This window comes from Vanellus vanellus, assembly GCF_965231255.1.
Source record: "Vanellus vanellus genome assembly, chromosome: 2".
Classification (NCBI taxonomy): Eukaryota; Metazoa; Chordata; class Aves; order Charadriiformes; family Charadriidae; genus Vanellus; species Vanellus vanellus.
Window position 1 is genome coordinate 5,631,879 of NC_138906.1, and position 13,895 is coordinate 5,645,773.

A 13,895-nucleotide genomic window follows, 5' to 3' on the forward strand; every position below is an offset into this window, starting at 1 on the left:
AGTCCACAATCACCTGAGCCACTTCCCAAGTTTTCTCTGCACCACTGCTACATGGCCACTTGGGCACTGCAGAGCTAAGGCTCATATTAGGGTTCATTGTGTTGCTGTAATACGTAGAGTCCAAAAGGTGAGTGGGAAAGTGTTTCATGGTGAAATTGTAGCTCTACCTCTCTGGTTTTGTGCAGGAAAAAATGACCCCTCTCCACCCCCAAGGTACACACCTCCTCCTTGTCCCTGGCCATGTTGCAGATGGAGGCAGATGCCTCTTGGAGGCATCTGAAAGTCATGCAACATGACTTTGGGCAACTACCTGCTGTGATGCTTCAAATCCAGGCTGCTGGTTGTCTGCGCTGCCTGCTCTGGAGCAGCTGCTCTCCAGGTAGGGAAACTGAGGCATAGAGGGAAGGAAGGGAAGAGGGAAAATTGTACTTGAGCTTTGCCTTTACCAGCTTCTTGGACACCATTGGGTTGAGGTGTTTCGTTGTGATGACTCAAGCTCAACATTGAGTACAACTCCCAAACAAGTACGACTGCACAGAGTAATTTTGGTGTTTAAACTCCTTCAGCCTTTGGTATAGTCAAGCCCAGGATGTAACTTCAAACTGCAGAGCAAGCTCTGACAGCATCTGAAGGAGCCTATCTCTGTCCCTATCTGTCCAAGCCCTGGCCTATAACCCGTAGCCAAACTGGTTGATGTGAAGCTTCTCAAATCCCTCTGACCTGGTGGATATTCATTTCTGGAGCAGAAAAGGCAGACATACAGGGGGTAACAACAAGTTTAGGATGTTCTAGGGCAGTCTAAGGGACACCCTTGTTAGAAAAAGGGGTTTGGGCCATATGGTAGGTAGATACTTCACTGTGGGACTGGGAAACCATGTTCCTTGGGAAGAATATGGCTGAACCAAACTAGCGAAGCAAAACAGCCTCTGTTAGGCTTGCTGATTGGCAGAGGTAGAGCAGAGCCCTTCAGCAGTGAGAAAGTAATCACCAGATGGCTGGCATTTATTTCCTTTTCATTAGCCTAGCGTAGGGCTGTAGAGATTTTTACCAGGAAGAGGTACTGGTATGAGAGGGTCTCCAGTTGCATTGTGTCCCTGCACATAGAGGGGGCTGTGAGTCAATGTCAGTAGCTTTCCTGGACATCACTGGATTTTCCACAGTTGACTGTGGCCAGTGACGGTGTCCAAGCTTCTGGGGAAAATTTAGGGCTGATAGTTTATAATATCTCCTCAATAAAGTATCTAAAGAAAAAAGGAAACAGAGCGAGCCTCTTTTCTGGTTGATGATCTGTGTTTTTTTCCATGAGCTAACAGTGAGAGAACCACACTACATTCTGTCCATAATGCAGCAGGTGAACAATGCCAGAGCAGGATGAGTACCAGTGGTAACCTAATGGATGTGGTTGGTGAAGAGCCCTCTGGGCTCTGCTGACTGCATTGACCAGCTCTCCACTGACTATTCTGAGAGCTCAGACCACCACATACCGATGCCAGGGCTCCAGTCAGTGACCCACACATAGGTACCGTGTGAAGTGTCCTAAGGTGTCTGCATAGGTCTAGAAGGACACGGGCCTTATGGGAGGCCTTGACCTTTCTGGATGAGGAACTGGTGGCCAGGAAGGGCATCTTAGGGCATCTCAAATGATACCAGACACCGTGATGTGAGAAACTGAAACAATGCCCGAAGTATGGGTGTTTTCATCTGTGAGATAAACTCCACCCTCAGTGTCCCATCTGTGGAAGCACAATGCTCCGAGTGCAGAAGGAGTCTTCCTTGGGTACCACTGGGATCTGCCTGGGACATTACACTGTGACTTCCTCAAGGACACCTCCAAAGGGATGCCATGCAGGTTGGTCTGCCAGGTCTTGTGTCTGCTGCTGATGGTTGTTGGGTTTGGATCAGGATCATGGAATAATCCGTGTCTAGAGACAAAATGGATTTATCAGGGGATTGAACAAAGCCAAATCTTTATCCCCCCAGTAGCAAAATAGCCTTCATCTTTTTCTCCCTAAACCCATTAAAAGGGCTCCCAGATAATAATAAAATGCTTCAAATACAAATCATTGCCCTATTCTCCATTGCACAGATTTTATGCAGAAAACCACATCTGTAAGCACGAGCAGTCTCAGTCATCAGGTAAAAAGGATGCCCACAAGGTGTCATTTTGCCTTTGCACTGAAAACAGCGGAGTTAAATCAAAGTGAAAGTTATGCTAATGAAGAGACACCCAAGCTCTGGTGACTTTTATAAAGAAATCTTCTGGTCTTGCACAGTGGGTCAGGTAAGGCTTGTCTTGAGACAATTGCTCCCCTGTTTCTAGACTTGCACAATTTTTGTGGATTTCAGGAGGAATTTGGCTGTGGGACTTTTTTCAATTGACTGTCTGTGTGTATCTTCTCAGTATCAGTTCTGTCTCCATCATTCAGCATGGCCTGTCTGGAGAAGAGACGGAGACGGGTTGTGTTGGGGAGCACTTGCACAAGAGTGCGTATGCCGTGTTTTGATGGGACGTGGGGAACAGATTGGCGCTCAGCATATTCTGGTATGATGGGAACGAGAGGGTCCTTAGGACTAGAGCAAACATCTGCTCCAACATAAGTGCCCTGAGATGTTTACTTGCCCTTTGACAACGTGATAGTTCCCATGAGAACTTCTTCGAGAATCCCAGGCTGCAGGGAGCCTGGTGTCACCAGAGATGGGGGGTGAGGAAGGGAAAAAGGACAGGGTGAAAACTGGGTGAGAACAGGGAACTCAGTATCGCAGATTTCTACACACACTTCATCTGTTCACTTTCAACTAGCAGCCACCACGGGGAATGAGTACTTACCACCACCACCTTAGCTACCTCTCATCCCTTCCAGGGCCAAAGTGATGCAAGCAGGTAGCACCGCATGGCACCAGGCTATCAAGCTGAGCTGCCTGTAGCCAAGGCACCCTTGGGGCCACTGTCCACATCTCCTGACCCAAAGCACAGTCCCTCCCTTGAAAGTGATTTCTTGTGCTGGAACAAAGCAAAGGTGAGAGGGGGTATCTTATCGATGCTTATCAATACTTAAAGGGAGGGTGCCAGGGGGGCGGGAACAGTCTTTTTTCAGTAGTGCCCAGTGATAGGACAAGAGGCAACAGGCACAAACTTGAACATAGGAAGTTCCATCTTAACATGAGGAGGAACTTCTTTCCTGTGAGGACAGCAGAACACTGGCACAGGCTGCCCAGAGAGGTGGGGGAGTCTCCCACTCTGGAGATGTTCAAAACCCACCTGCATGCAATCCTGCGCTGTAGGTGACCCTGCTCTGGCAGGGGGGTTGGACTGGATAAGCTCCAGAGGTCCCTTCCAACCATGACCATTCTGGGATTCTGTGAGAGGTCTGCATCAAAGGACCAAAGCTTCTGACTCGTTCCCACCTGCAGATTTTCTAGACAAAGTAATAGAAAAAGCTGTGATCTACTTTTCTAGGACCAATGGTGGCCTGAAAACGAGAGCAGCCCCTGCAATGGGGTGGGTGAGTGCTGGCCTGTGGCGCTCTGCTGATTGCACAGGAGGTGATTACAGCCCATTGCTATCCCTTGTAAAGGGACTGCTGCCTCACGGGGAACATGGCAGAGCCCTGATGTTCACTCTTTTTGCTCCCCAAGCTGATTTCTGTCTCTTCTGCTTCTGTCTTGCATCTTCCCTGGGGAGCTGCTGCTTGAAAGACACCGACCTCCTCCAAGTCACTGCAAACTGAAGGCAGAGATCTGGAGATCCTTCCCTACCGAGTCACAAGATTTTCTCCTTTTTCATCACCTGAAAAACGGGATAAAATGCTGTGCGAGTGGAATAAGATACAGACTGTTCTCATTTCTTGATTGGTCTCTTTCTGTGTTGGTCTCTGAGGAACAAAACAGACTGAACAGTGAGGGTCTGACCGTAGAGGACAACTTTGGCTAGGAGAGCAACAGAGTTTTTGAAGTCATGCAAGAATAAGGGGTCATTGTACCTGTGCTGAAGTTCACCCGCCCTTAGACGTGTCTGCAGAGCACTCCTGAGGAAGATAAGCTTGGATTGCCTTCACTCACAAGACCTTGTCTGCCTGAGAAACTCTCAGCCAGCGAAACGTTAGTGAAGGTAAGGTAGACAGGGCTGGAGAGGGCTGTCCCTGCAGCTGGGACATTCACTGTCTCTCTGTCCTTTGCTACACTGACACTGGGAGTCAGCAGGGAAGGAGAAAGGGGAGGGAGAGATTCTCTGATGCCTGGAGATATTTCTCATCAATAGGAGAACATATTCCCGGCAACATTTTCAGGGGGTATTTCCCAGTCCTCACTGAATGCTCCTTGAGTATATTATTTGCTTTGGTTTTTACACTAAACACCGCTGTGTTTCCCAGGGCTGAATTAACAAGGATGCTCTGTGATGAGTTGTCTGTCAGAATGGGACATCTTTTACCTCCTTTCTTATTAAACATTGGACAAAGTCTGTAGCAAAGAAAATAACAGTGTGCTTTTCATTTTATCATCTCCATCCAAATAAAAAAACTGATCCAACTTTAGCCTCACCACTGGGGGGAGGGGAGGGGGGGTTTCTGCTCACCAAATTTCTTGCAGGTACAAGGGGGGGGCTCAAAGCAGCTCAGCTGCTAATGCACAGCCCAACATTGCCAAACTCCACCCCGCTTGCTTTTCACAAATTGATAGCCAGGCAGCCAGCACGGGCAGGGGCACAGGGCTGGGAAGGTATTGCATCCCAGCACGGTCAGCCAGATGCTGAGTTTGGGGCCAGAAGGCATCCCGCTGCCCTCAGCAAGACAATTCTCAGGGCTCAGCCCCAGCCTGCCGGGGAATTTTGGGCAGCGGGCATTTAATTGTAGCATTATACATCTGTGCAGGGTGAATAGTCCCTCTATACCCACATGCTTCGGTGTGTCGCTCCGCCAAGGTGAATCCCTCATCCAAGCTGTATAAAAGTACTTAATTCTGGTGCTCAAACGTCACCACACAGAGTGGGGTGAGGCCCCTCCAGAGACCCTCTGGCAAGGTGGTGCGGCCAAGGACGGCTGTGGAGCTCTGGCTGTGCAGGAGCATCGCTGGCAGCCCCAGCTCCGCCTGCCTTCCTGGGAAAGGCTCCAGCTCCTCAGCAGCGTTAAGGCTTAGGTCACGGTGGGTTAAACTGGGGTTAAAGCACTTGTCCCCCTGTTACGATCTCCTCTCTCTGTCGGTATAATTTGGAGACACTTGAATTTAGGTGCTTCATTTAAGCATCCTAACTCTGAGCTGAATCCCAGCCAAGGCAGTCTCTTTGACCGTAAGCTGGAAAAGGGCCAAGACACATTTTAATACAAAGGAGGAAAGGCAGTTTCTTGTCCTCTGGAAGTTTTGTCACTTTACTACAAAAATATTAACTCTTTAAGTTGACGGAAAAGGGGAAAATTAGGGCAACTAATTATAAAGCCAGCAAAAGCTTTTGAAAATTTTCAATATCTTCTTACTTCAAAAATAAATGCAAGCCTTACTTTTTGGTGGGTTAGAGGTGCTTTTTCTTTCCCTTTGAAGAAGCCAGCTCTATCCTAAAACAAAATGTTTCATTATGGGGTGAAAATAAAAGATATTCAAAAGATTGTTTAGATTTCTGTTTGTTTTCCAGGAAAAAAAGGTTGAAAATATATTTTTTTTTAAATTTACCTGGAACAAACTCTTGATTTGACAGCAGATCAGATACTATCACGTAGTCATCCAGGTCCACTTTAAATAAAGGGCTCTTGAGGTTTCCTAAGTGCTTAAATTAAAATGGGTGAATGAATAAGGGGTATAAGTGCTTTTGATGTAAATAACAACGTGCATGTTTCTAAGAGGGCAGCAGCGAGAAAGAGTAGTGGACAGGACCAAGACTGTTCTATTCCCATGGTTGGCTGCAATCAAAGTAACAGTCAGATGGAAGAAGAGAATAGGATGGAAGAGGAGAACAGGATGGAAGAGGAGAACAGGATGGAAGAGGAGAATAGGATGGCTTTGCTTGCTTGCACAACTCTAAGGAGGATCAGCCACTCAGAGTGAAAGCAACCACAGTGAGGGCCCGCAGGAATGTAATGGGGACTTCCAATGCAAAGCAGTGCAGCTCAACCACCTAAAAATAGCAATTAAAAAAGAGAATTAATGTAAATCAAGAAGCTATTTCCAGCCTCTTGCAGCGTGGGCACCGCATTTATCTAAAACAAACCCTCAGCCACCAAAGCAAAGAGGCGAGCAGCATCCCTGCGAAGCTCCCAGGAGCTTCTGCCCGGGCAGCGCGGGAGTGGGGAGCAGGCAGGGGTACCAGGAGGCAGCGCTGCCCTGGGATGCCCCCACCCGTGCCCAAGAGGTTTCAGGGCTGCTCTTTCCTACCCTCAAGCCCCTTCTCTCCCTGACCCAGCTCCTCTGTCTCCGTCTCTCCTTTCCCAGGTAGTTTTTACATCGCTGACACAGGCTTCCTGTGAGTCAGCACCAGTGGACGTGAACGAAGTGGCTGGAAGAAGAAGAAGAAGAGCTCAAAGTGGGTAGAAATAAGAAAATTTGGCCAATGACCTTTCCAGACCCACATGCTGCTGAGGGAGAAGGGAGACAGGTCAGTAAACAGCTGGGGCCAGGACGGGAGGCTCAGGGCTGAACCCCTCCATGGTGTCTTCATGTGTCCCCACAGCATCCCAGGGCAGCAGCAGGACGTCTCTGGAAGTTGGGGTCACCGCTACAAAGCTGGAGCGTTTGCCCAGGGTTGTCTGTGGTGGAGCAAACTGCCCTGGCTTGCTCCCCTGGCTGGAGGTGACCGGTGGAGTCTGAGGTAGAGTTGGTCCTGCTTGGCATGGGAGCAGGTGGCTTGGCACAACGTGGGAAGGAACATCTGTCCTTTAAAACCTGTCTAAAAACGATGCTTCTGGGGCATCTGTGCAACAAGTGCTTTCAGAAGTGATGGAGGCATGGGTGGGAATGACTGGTAGGTCCAGACTCTCCCTGGCAAGGAGGAGCTGTGCCTGCCCGTGACTCTCTGTGTGTGCTGGGTGGGGGGGATAATTCCCAGTGAAAGGAGCAGAGCACCAGCTGAGGAGCTGCTCCCATTCATGTGTTTCACAAGGGAAATTCAGGCAGCTGTGCTGACATAAAGCCACTTCCAGGAAAAACAGCCCAGCTCATGGAACAGCCAGAGAGAAAAGTTTGCCCGGAATAATCTCTGGGCTTGGAAAAGTTGGTTGCCACAGAAAGTAAAAGCAACCTCCGTTGCTCAGCCTAACTGAAAGGTTCCCAGAGAACCTCACCCAACATCCATCCTTTCTTTTGGTGAGAAAGGAGCAGATGTGCTGGATGCCTGCTGAGATGGCCGGATCAGGGTTCCCTTTGCTCAGCTGAGGGATTAGGCAGGGGCTTCAGGACACGTCATCACTTTGGGGCGCTTGGGAGTCAAAGAGCAGGGTAGGAGACAGTTTCGGCTGGAACCACCATCAGGGACCCCTCCTCAAGAGCTGCCCCAGATAACTTCTTGGGGCAGTTTGGTGCTTGTTCTCCCATGAAGAAAGTCTATGGCAAATGGGGTTCTTCTTCAGCCTGGACTTTTCATGCAGATGGGTCAATAATGCTGGTGGCGTTGTGGCTGCACCCTTCCTGGATCACGTGTGACAACCTGCAAATTGAAGCTGGCACCAAGGCAAAGCTGGACCTTCAGCAGTCCAACCACAGGGCAAGGGGACAGGGGAAGGACCTGGGTCCTTGATGTCCTCCTGGACACCAGGAGGACTTGTCTGCCATTCAGACATCTTCTTGGCCACCAGCCCCAGCAGCTGTGCACAGGCTCTGGTGTCTACCCTAGTGCTGCACAGGGAACTGAGGACATTGGTGTGAGTTTCAGTTCTGCCTTCAGTCTGTCTCGCTGCAGGTGTCCCTGTCCCCTCTCCAAAGTGGATGTGACACAAAATCTCTAGAGAAATAAATGGGCACCTGCCAACGGACGGGAGCCCCATGGGGTTCACACAGCGAGATGAGCCTCAGACAGCGCTTGGGCAGTTCTGTTTCACAGATGTGAGATTTTGGTGCTGTCTGGAGGCCGGAGAGCACAAACCAATATGTCCTACATACAAGCAGCTGTTTGCTCATCCTCAACATTTCCCCTTGTGGTCCCAGAAAGTCCCTCTCCACCAGTGCACCGAAGGAGGTACAGATGGTGTCAGTGACCACTGGGACATGTCTGGCCCTGGCCCCTGGCCTGGTCATCCTGGCTCAGAGCAGAGATTGCACCACTCCAAGGGATCCTCCAGAAGTGGTTCTGGGTGCACCATTTACCGAGAGGGATTTACTTCTGGAGGTCATGATGACCATGAGTTGGTCTGTGATAGTTATGACCACCAGCCTTTACCACTCCCCTGAAGGTAAAGTGGTGTTCAATCCTTCTCAGCAACCAGCACAACAGGAGGAGCCCCCCAAACCATGTTTCTTGTCACAACTATGTTGAGAGGTGAGGAAACTCCAGCTTGTGCCAGGCAGTTCCAGCAACCCCCTTCAATCCCTTTCTACATTTTACAATCTCTTGGCCTTTGGTTTTCTTAGAATTACCTACGTTTGGCTGGGTTTTTATTTATGATTTTCTTTTGCACATAACAGCTTACCACACTAAAAATGTTTGGTTTGTTGAGGTTTTATCCTGTTGGCCTTGACAATAACACCTGCCTTGGTTTCTTCTCAGGTTCAGCCTTTATGAAGGATAACATAGGCTTTCATCTAAAAAAGATTAACTCAAACCAGTGCTGTCATTTTCCCATGGTCACCACCTCCCAGCAGCCCTGGCAGGCAGGGAAAGCTGGTGGTGATGGCCAGGAGGAACCCCAGCGGGGCGTCTCTCAATGAACACCACCTAGGCCCCCACCTCTGAAGAACCACGTGATGGAACAGCCTGCCATGATGAACCCCTGCCCCGTGTGTGGACGGTGCTTCCAGCAGAAGATCCACCTCACACGGCATCAGCACACCCATGAGCAGCCCAGTGTCCACATCTGCAGAGCCTGTGGGGACTACTTTGGCAGCAAGAGGGAGATGCTGCAGCACCACCAGGGCCACCATTCCCAGCAGACCCCCACACCCACCTGCACCACCTGTAGGAAGTGCTTCAGCCAGAAGGTTGGCCTCATGGCCCACCTCCTTGTCCATGTACGGGAGAAGAAGACCTCCAGTGCTGCAGGGTGTGGTCAGTCCCCCACCACCTTCGGTGGTACTCATGCCTGTGGGCAGTGTGGGAAGGTGTTCACCAAGAAGGGGAACCTGGCCAACCACCAGTGGGCTCATGCCAAGGGCCAGGGTCACCACTGCGGGGTTTGTGGCAAAGTCTTTGCCAAGTGGGGAGAGCTGACCAAGCATAAGCGCACCCACACCGGGGAGAAGCCCTATTCCAATGGCAGTGACAATGCCAAGGTAGCTGGCCAGGATGAGCAGAGCTCAGCTGTCCCTTGTCAGCGGCTCCCCGTTGGCGAGCTGCCCTTTTCCTGCAGCAAGTGTGGAAAGGGCTTTGCCCAGAGGGCCCAGCTGGCAGTCCACCACCACATCCAGTCTGGAGAGTGTCCCTTCCTCTGTGCTGACTGCCCCAAGGCCTTCATCAACAAGTCTTGCCTTGTTGTCCACCACCGCACCCACACTGGCGAGCGCCCCTTCTGTGCTGCCTGTACCGAGCTTTCACTCAGAAGGTTGCCCTCACCACCCACCAGCGGGTCCACACATGGGAGCACCAGCTGCTGCCAGCACCAGTTCTCCTCGGACCCCAGGGTGAGGAGTGGCCCTTCACCTGCGCCATCTGTGAGAAAGGTTTCTGCAAGGAAATTGCCCTCATCGCCCACCAGAGGGTCCACACCAAGTATGAGCCCAACCGCTGCAGCAAGTGTGGGCACGTCTTCCCCGACAGGGCCCGGCTCCGGCTCCACCAGCCCTGCCATGCTGAGGACCGTCCATTCAAGTGTGACACATGCAGGAAGGACTTCAAGAGGAAGGAGGTCTTGATTACCCACCAGCGGATCCACATGAAAGAGGCGCCCTTCCACTTCCTCCAGTGCAGCAAAAGCTTCTCACAGAAGGCCAACCTCATGAAGCATCAGCTCACTCACGCCCTCCAGGGTCCATTTATGTGTTCTGACTGTGGGCAAAGCTATACCACCACTGGATATTTCAAGAGGCACCAGAGGAATCACCTCAAGAGGCAAAGCCCTCCTGGTGAAGGAGAGGAGACCCCTAAGGACCTGGCAACTGGCTATGTGCCAGTGGAGCCAATGGGTGGTCACAGCAGCCCCATCATCTTGGTGAAGACAGAGGCTGATGCTGATGACTATGAGGTCCTACCGGTCCCATGATGGTAAGGATCAAGCACTCAGGGAGGGAAGGGCTGATGCCTGCTCACTTGGGGATGGGGGTGTTGAGTCAACCACAAAGGTCCATGGTCCCATGGTTGCTGCTCCCTGGGGAACATCTCACAGTATTTGGTGGGAGCCAGGAATGCAAAACCTGCAAGGATCCGGACTTCAGCATGCAGCAATCCCTGAATCAAGCCTCCATCAAAACTGGATGACAAACTGTGAAATTTGGGAGTGGGGGAGGGATATAAATACATTTTTTGGCTGCTTTTCTATTTCTTATATGAGTCCCCATTTCGAGAGCTGGGGATTTTTTTTTCTAACAAAGAGGAGGGCTGAGAAGCTCGGGTTTTTAAGCAGGTAAATGAAATGTGTGATTTTGGATATATTCATGTGACTTGAAGAGCTGGACCTTGGAAAAAAAAAGAAAAAAGAAGGACCAAAAATCTCACTAAATGATGTAAGACTTGCCATCACCAACTTCCTGGCAGGAGTCAGAGCAGACCATCGTTGCCCCCGAGCTTTCCAGCAGCCAACACCAGCACCAGCCGCCCTGCAGGCACGTGGAGCAGCACAGGAAAACATTGCAGCCAGAAATAAAGGAGGACATCATGGCCAAAGGACTTGGGGATGGGGACCCCGCTGGCACCTGGGGAAAGGCCACTGAGATCAGTAACACTCCTTTTGGAGGACCAACACCCACCCATGTGGTCTCCAGTTTGCAGAGGCAGAATAAAAGCCCCGGCTGGGAACTAATGCAGGGTTTATATCAAGACATCATTTTTCCTAGTTTAAAATAACCCCGTGTACGTGTTGATTGTGCAAGGTGATCCCTAAGCATATTTATTATGGAGTTGAGGGTGTTCGTTGCACAGCCACAGTCTCAGCACAGAGTTTGGGAGGTTTCCAAGACCTTTTTCTACCACCACATGCTCAGTTGCAATGCCAAGATGTGGCTCCTAAACCTGAAGACCACCGGTCTATGTTATGTATAACCACGAACGGTCCTCTATGTCACACACACTTGCAGTCGTGACCACAGTGTGGCACCAGCAAAAGGTGTGTTTAATTGCTCTGCCAAGAAAAGGAGGCATTAGGTTGCTCCCAGCACCCCACCGCCTTGGGTGGAGTTGGGGGTGAGCAGAGGCTGTTCCCACCATGGGTGCAGATGAGATTCCCACATCTGGCACGAAGATTCTGTCCCTATGGGCTGTGCTGTCCCATAGAACCCCACTAGAAGGCCACCTCCAAGGTGCACTTCCAAGGCCACCCGAGACAGCTGTTCAGGTTGGTTTTGGGGGAGAAGAAGGAAGGGCTTTGCTGGGAAATCCCTTGAAGTGCCATTTCAGACTTGCCAGGGAGGTTTGGCTGCTTTGGCACCCTGGACATTACTGCCAGAGTTTGCTTCAGCGACAGCAAGAAGGGGGTTCACCACCCCCTCCCCAGAGCCGGGTGCTCCCCGTGCCCCGAGCAGCACCCTCCACCCTCCCGCTCCCTCCTTAGCCACCAAGCTGCGCCTTTGAGGTTGCACGAAGGCGGCGAGGCACAGCACCGGACCCACACAGTGCTAACTTTCAGGACCCGCACATTCCTTTGGAGCTCAAGCGATCCCTCCCCCCCACCTCAATTAAAATTACCCTCTGTGAAATGATCCCGGTCCCTCCGTGCTTTCAGCAGCGCTCACTGCTGCTGGATTGGGCGTGCGCCCCACGCTCCGTTCCCCCGGTGCAGCTCCTACTGCTCCGCGTCCTGTCCATTAAATTAATATCTTGCCGTTAATGACGGCAAAGAGCTCCGATGCCACGAAGCGATGGCAGGAGCCAAAGGAAGGCTCGATACGCGGCTATTAGCTTGCAAAATCTGGGCCAGCCGCTCTTCAAACCCCACGTGGTCGCTAGACGAGCCAAATGGATAGTTACACAAAATTAAGAACCGGTTTCAATTTGTTCTTTTTTCCCCCCCCAGTAATCTGTTTGATTCTAAAGATTTCCTTTGGCGTTTCTGTTGTTTTAAGCAGCTTTTTTTTTTTTTTTCCCCTGCATTCGTTCCGCTGGTGGTGAATTCATCACCCATAAATAGGTAGAATGGTAACAGACCGTGACAATAGTACGCTAAACTATTACATGAAAAGAAGAAAGGAATTAAATCGTTTTGGGTTTTTTTGTTTTTTTGTTTTTTTTTTTTTTGTGCAAGATGTTCTTGCTCCAGTTATCTTCCCACAGCTCTGCCCTATTTCTGCACGCTGAAGAGCCAGCGGGCAGGCTCAGCCCTCGCTGACCAGTGGGTCCCGCCTCGTCCTTTGTTCGGGGATTTTCTCCCAGGAATTAAATGACAGCGCGGAATAAATTATCCGGCTCCCCTCTCCTGATTTTCTTTAACTCACATTATGTCTTGCTCATAATCCCACCGCACATAAACAAACTCGAGCTGGGGATGATGGGAAAGCAGCTACGTACATCACACGGCAGAACGTCTGCCCTGATTAGGTGACCGCTTTTCCAACCAGGGGGATTATGAGTGGTGAGTAACAGATCGTGTTACTAGAGCGCGGACACAAGGAGAAAAAGGCTTTGCCGAAGCATCTTTCAAACAAGACCCAGGAGGACAGACCGTAGAGCATGATCATGGCCCGGTTGGACTCTCCTTTTCCAGTGGCTTTCTAGAAAAGTTTGACCGCCGTGGGGTGAATGATGATGAATTCTTATTCTAAGAGTCATCTGCAAATCGTCCCAATGTCAAGAAAACAAAACAAATTAGGAGAGTGTCTATTTTTCCCTGTCTCAGCGGTTGCGGGTGCGTCATGCTGTGGGGCTGGTTTTGTCTCACCTGGATTCATGTCTCTACATCACAGATGTAAACACCTGAGCTGGTCACCCCCATTTAAAATCAAAGGAGGGAAAAGGAGAGATGGAGAAAGCAATTTTTCTGCCCTGTCGTAGAATCATAGAATGGTTTAGGTTGGAAGGGACCTTGACGATCATCGAGTTCCAACACCCTTGCCATGGGCAGGGACACCTTCTTCTAGAAAAAAAGGCTCTGAACTATTTAGATGTCCAGTCTGGAATGAGACTCTGGGACTTCATTGACCCTCCCGGCCACATCTCCATGGGCTGCCAAGAGGAGCCGGGTTTGGAGGGAGACATCCCCATCAGTTCATGGGGAAACTAGCCCACAGCGGTCAATCTATTTGGGCAAAGAGCAGGGGCTGTGGGCACCGAGGCTGCAACGGCCAGCGGTTATTAGACATAATTAGTGCACGCAGTCACTGCAGATGCCACTGGTGCAAACGATGAAGCTCTGCCTGCAAACGTTCCCGGTGGCGTGTGGCTCCCCGAGGGAGCGAGCTGGTGCAGACAGGGGTGGGGAAAGGCCGGTATAATCCATACAGAAGGAGATGATTATTTCCCAGGTATATTTTTTATGACTTTGTTTTTATTTATTGGTAGGCAGAAGGTTGCCGTGCAGGAGGCAGAGGAACTAACGGGAGTTGTGAACACCCACTGGAATTTTAACATATGATCCAATGCTATTTGCGGTTCTTCCCTGTGTTTCTTTTTACAAAGC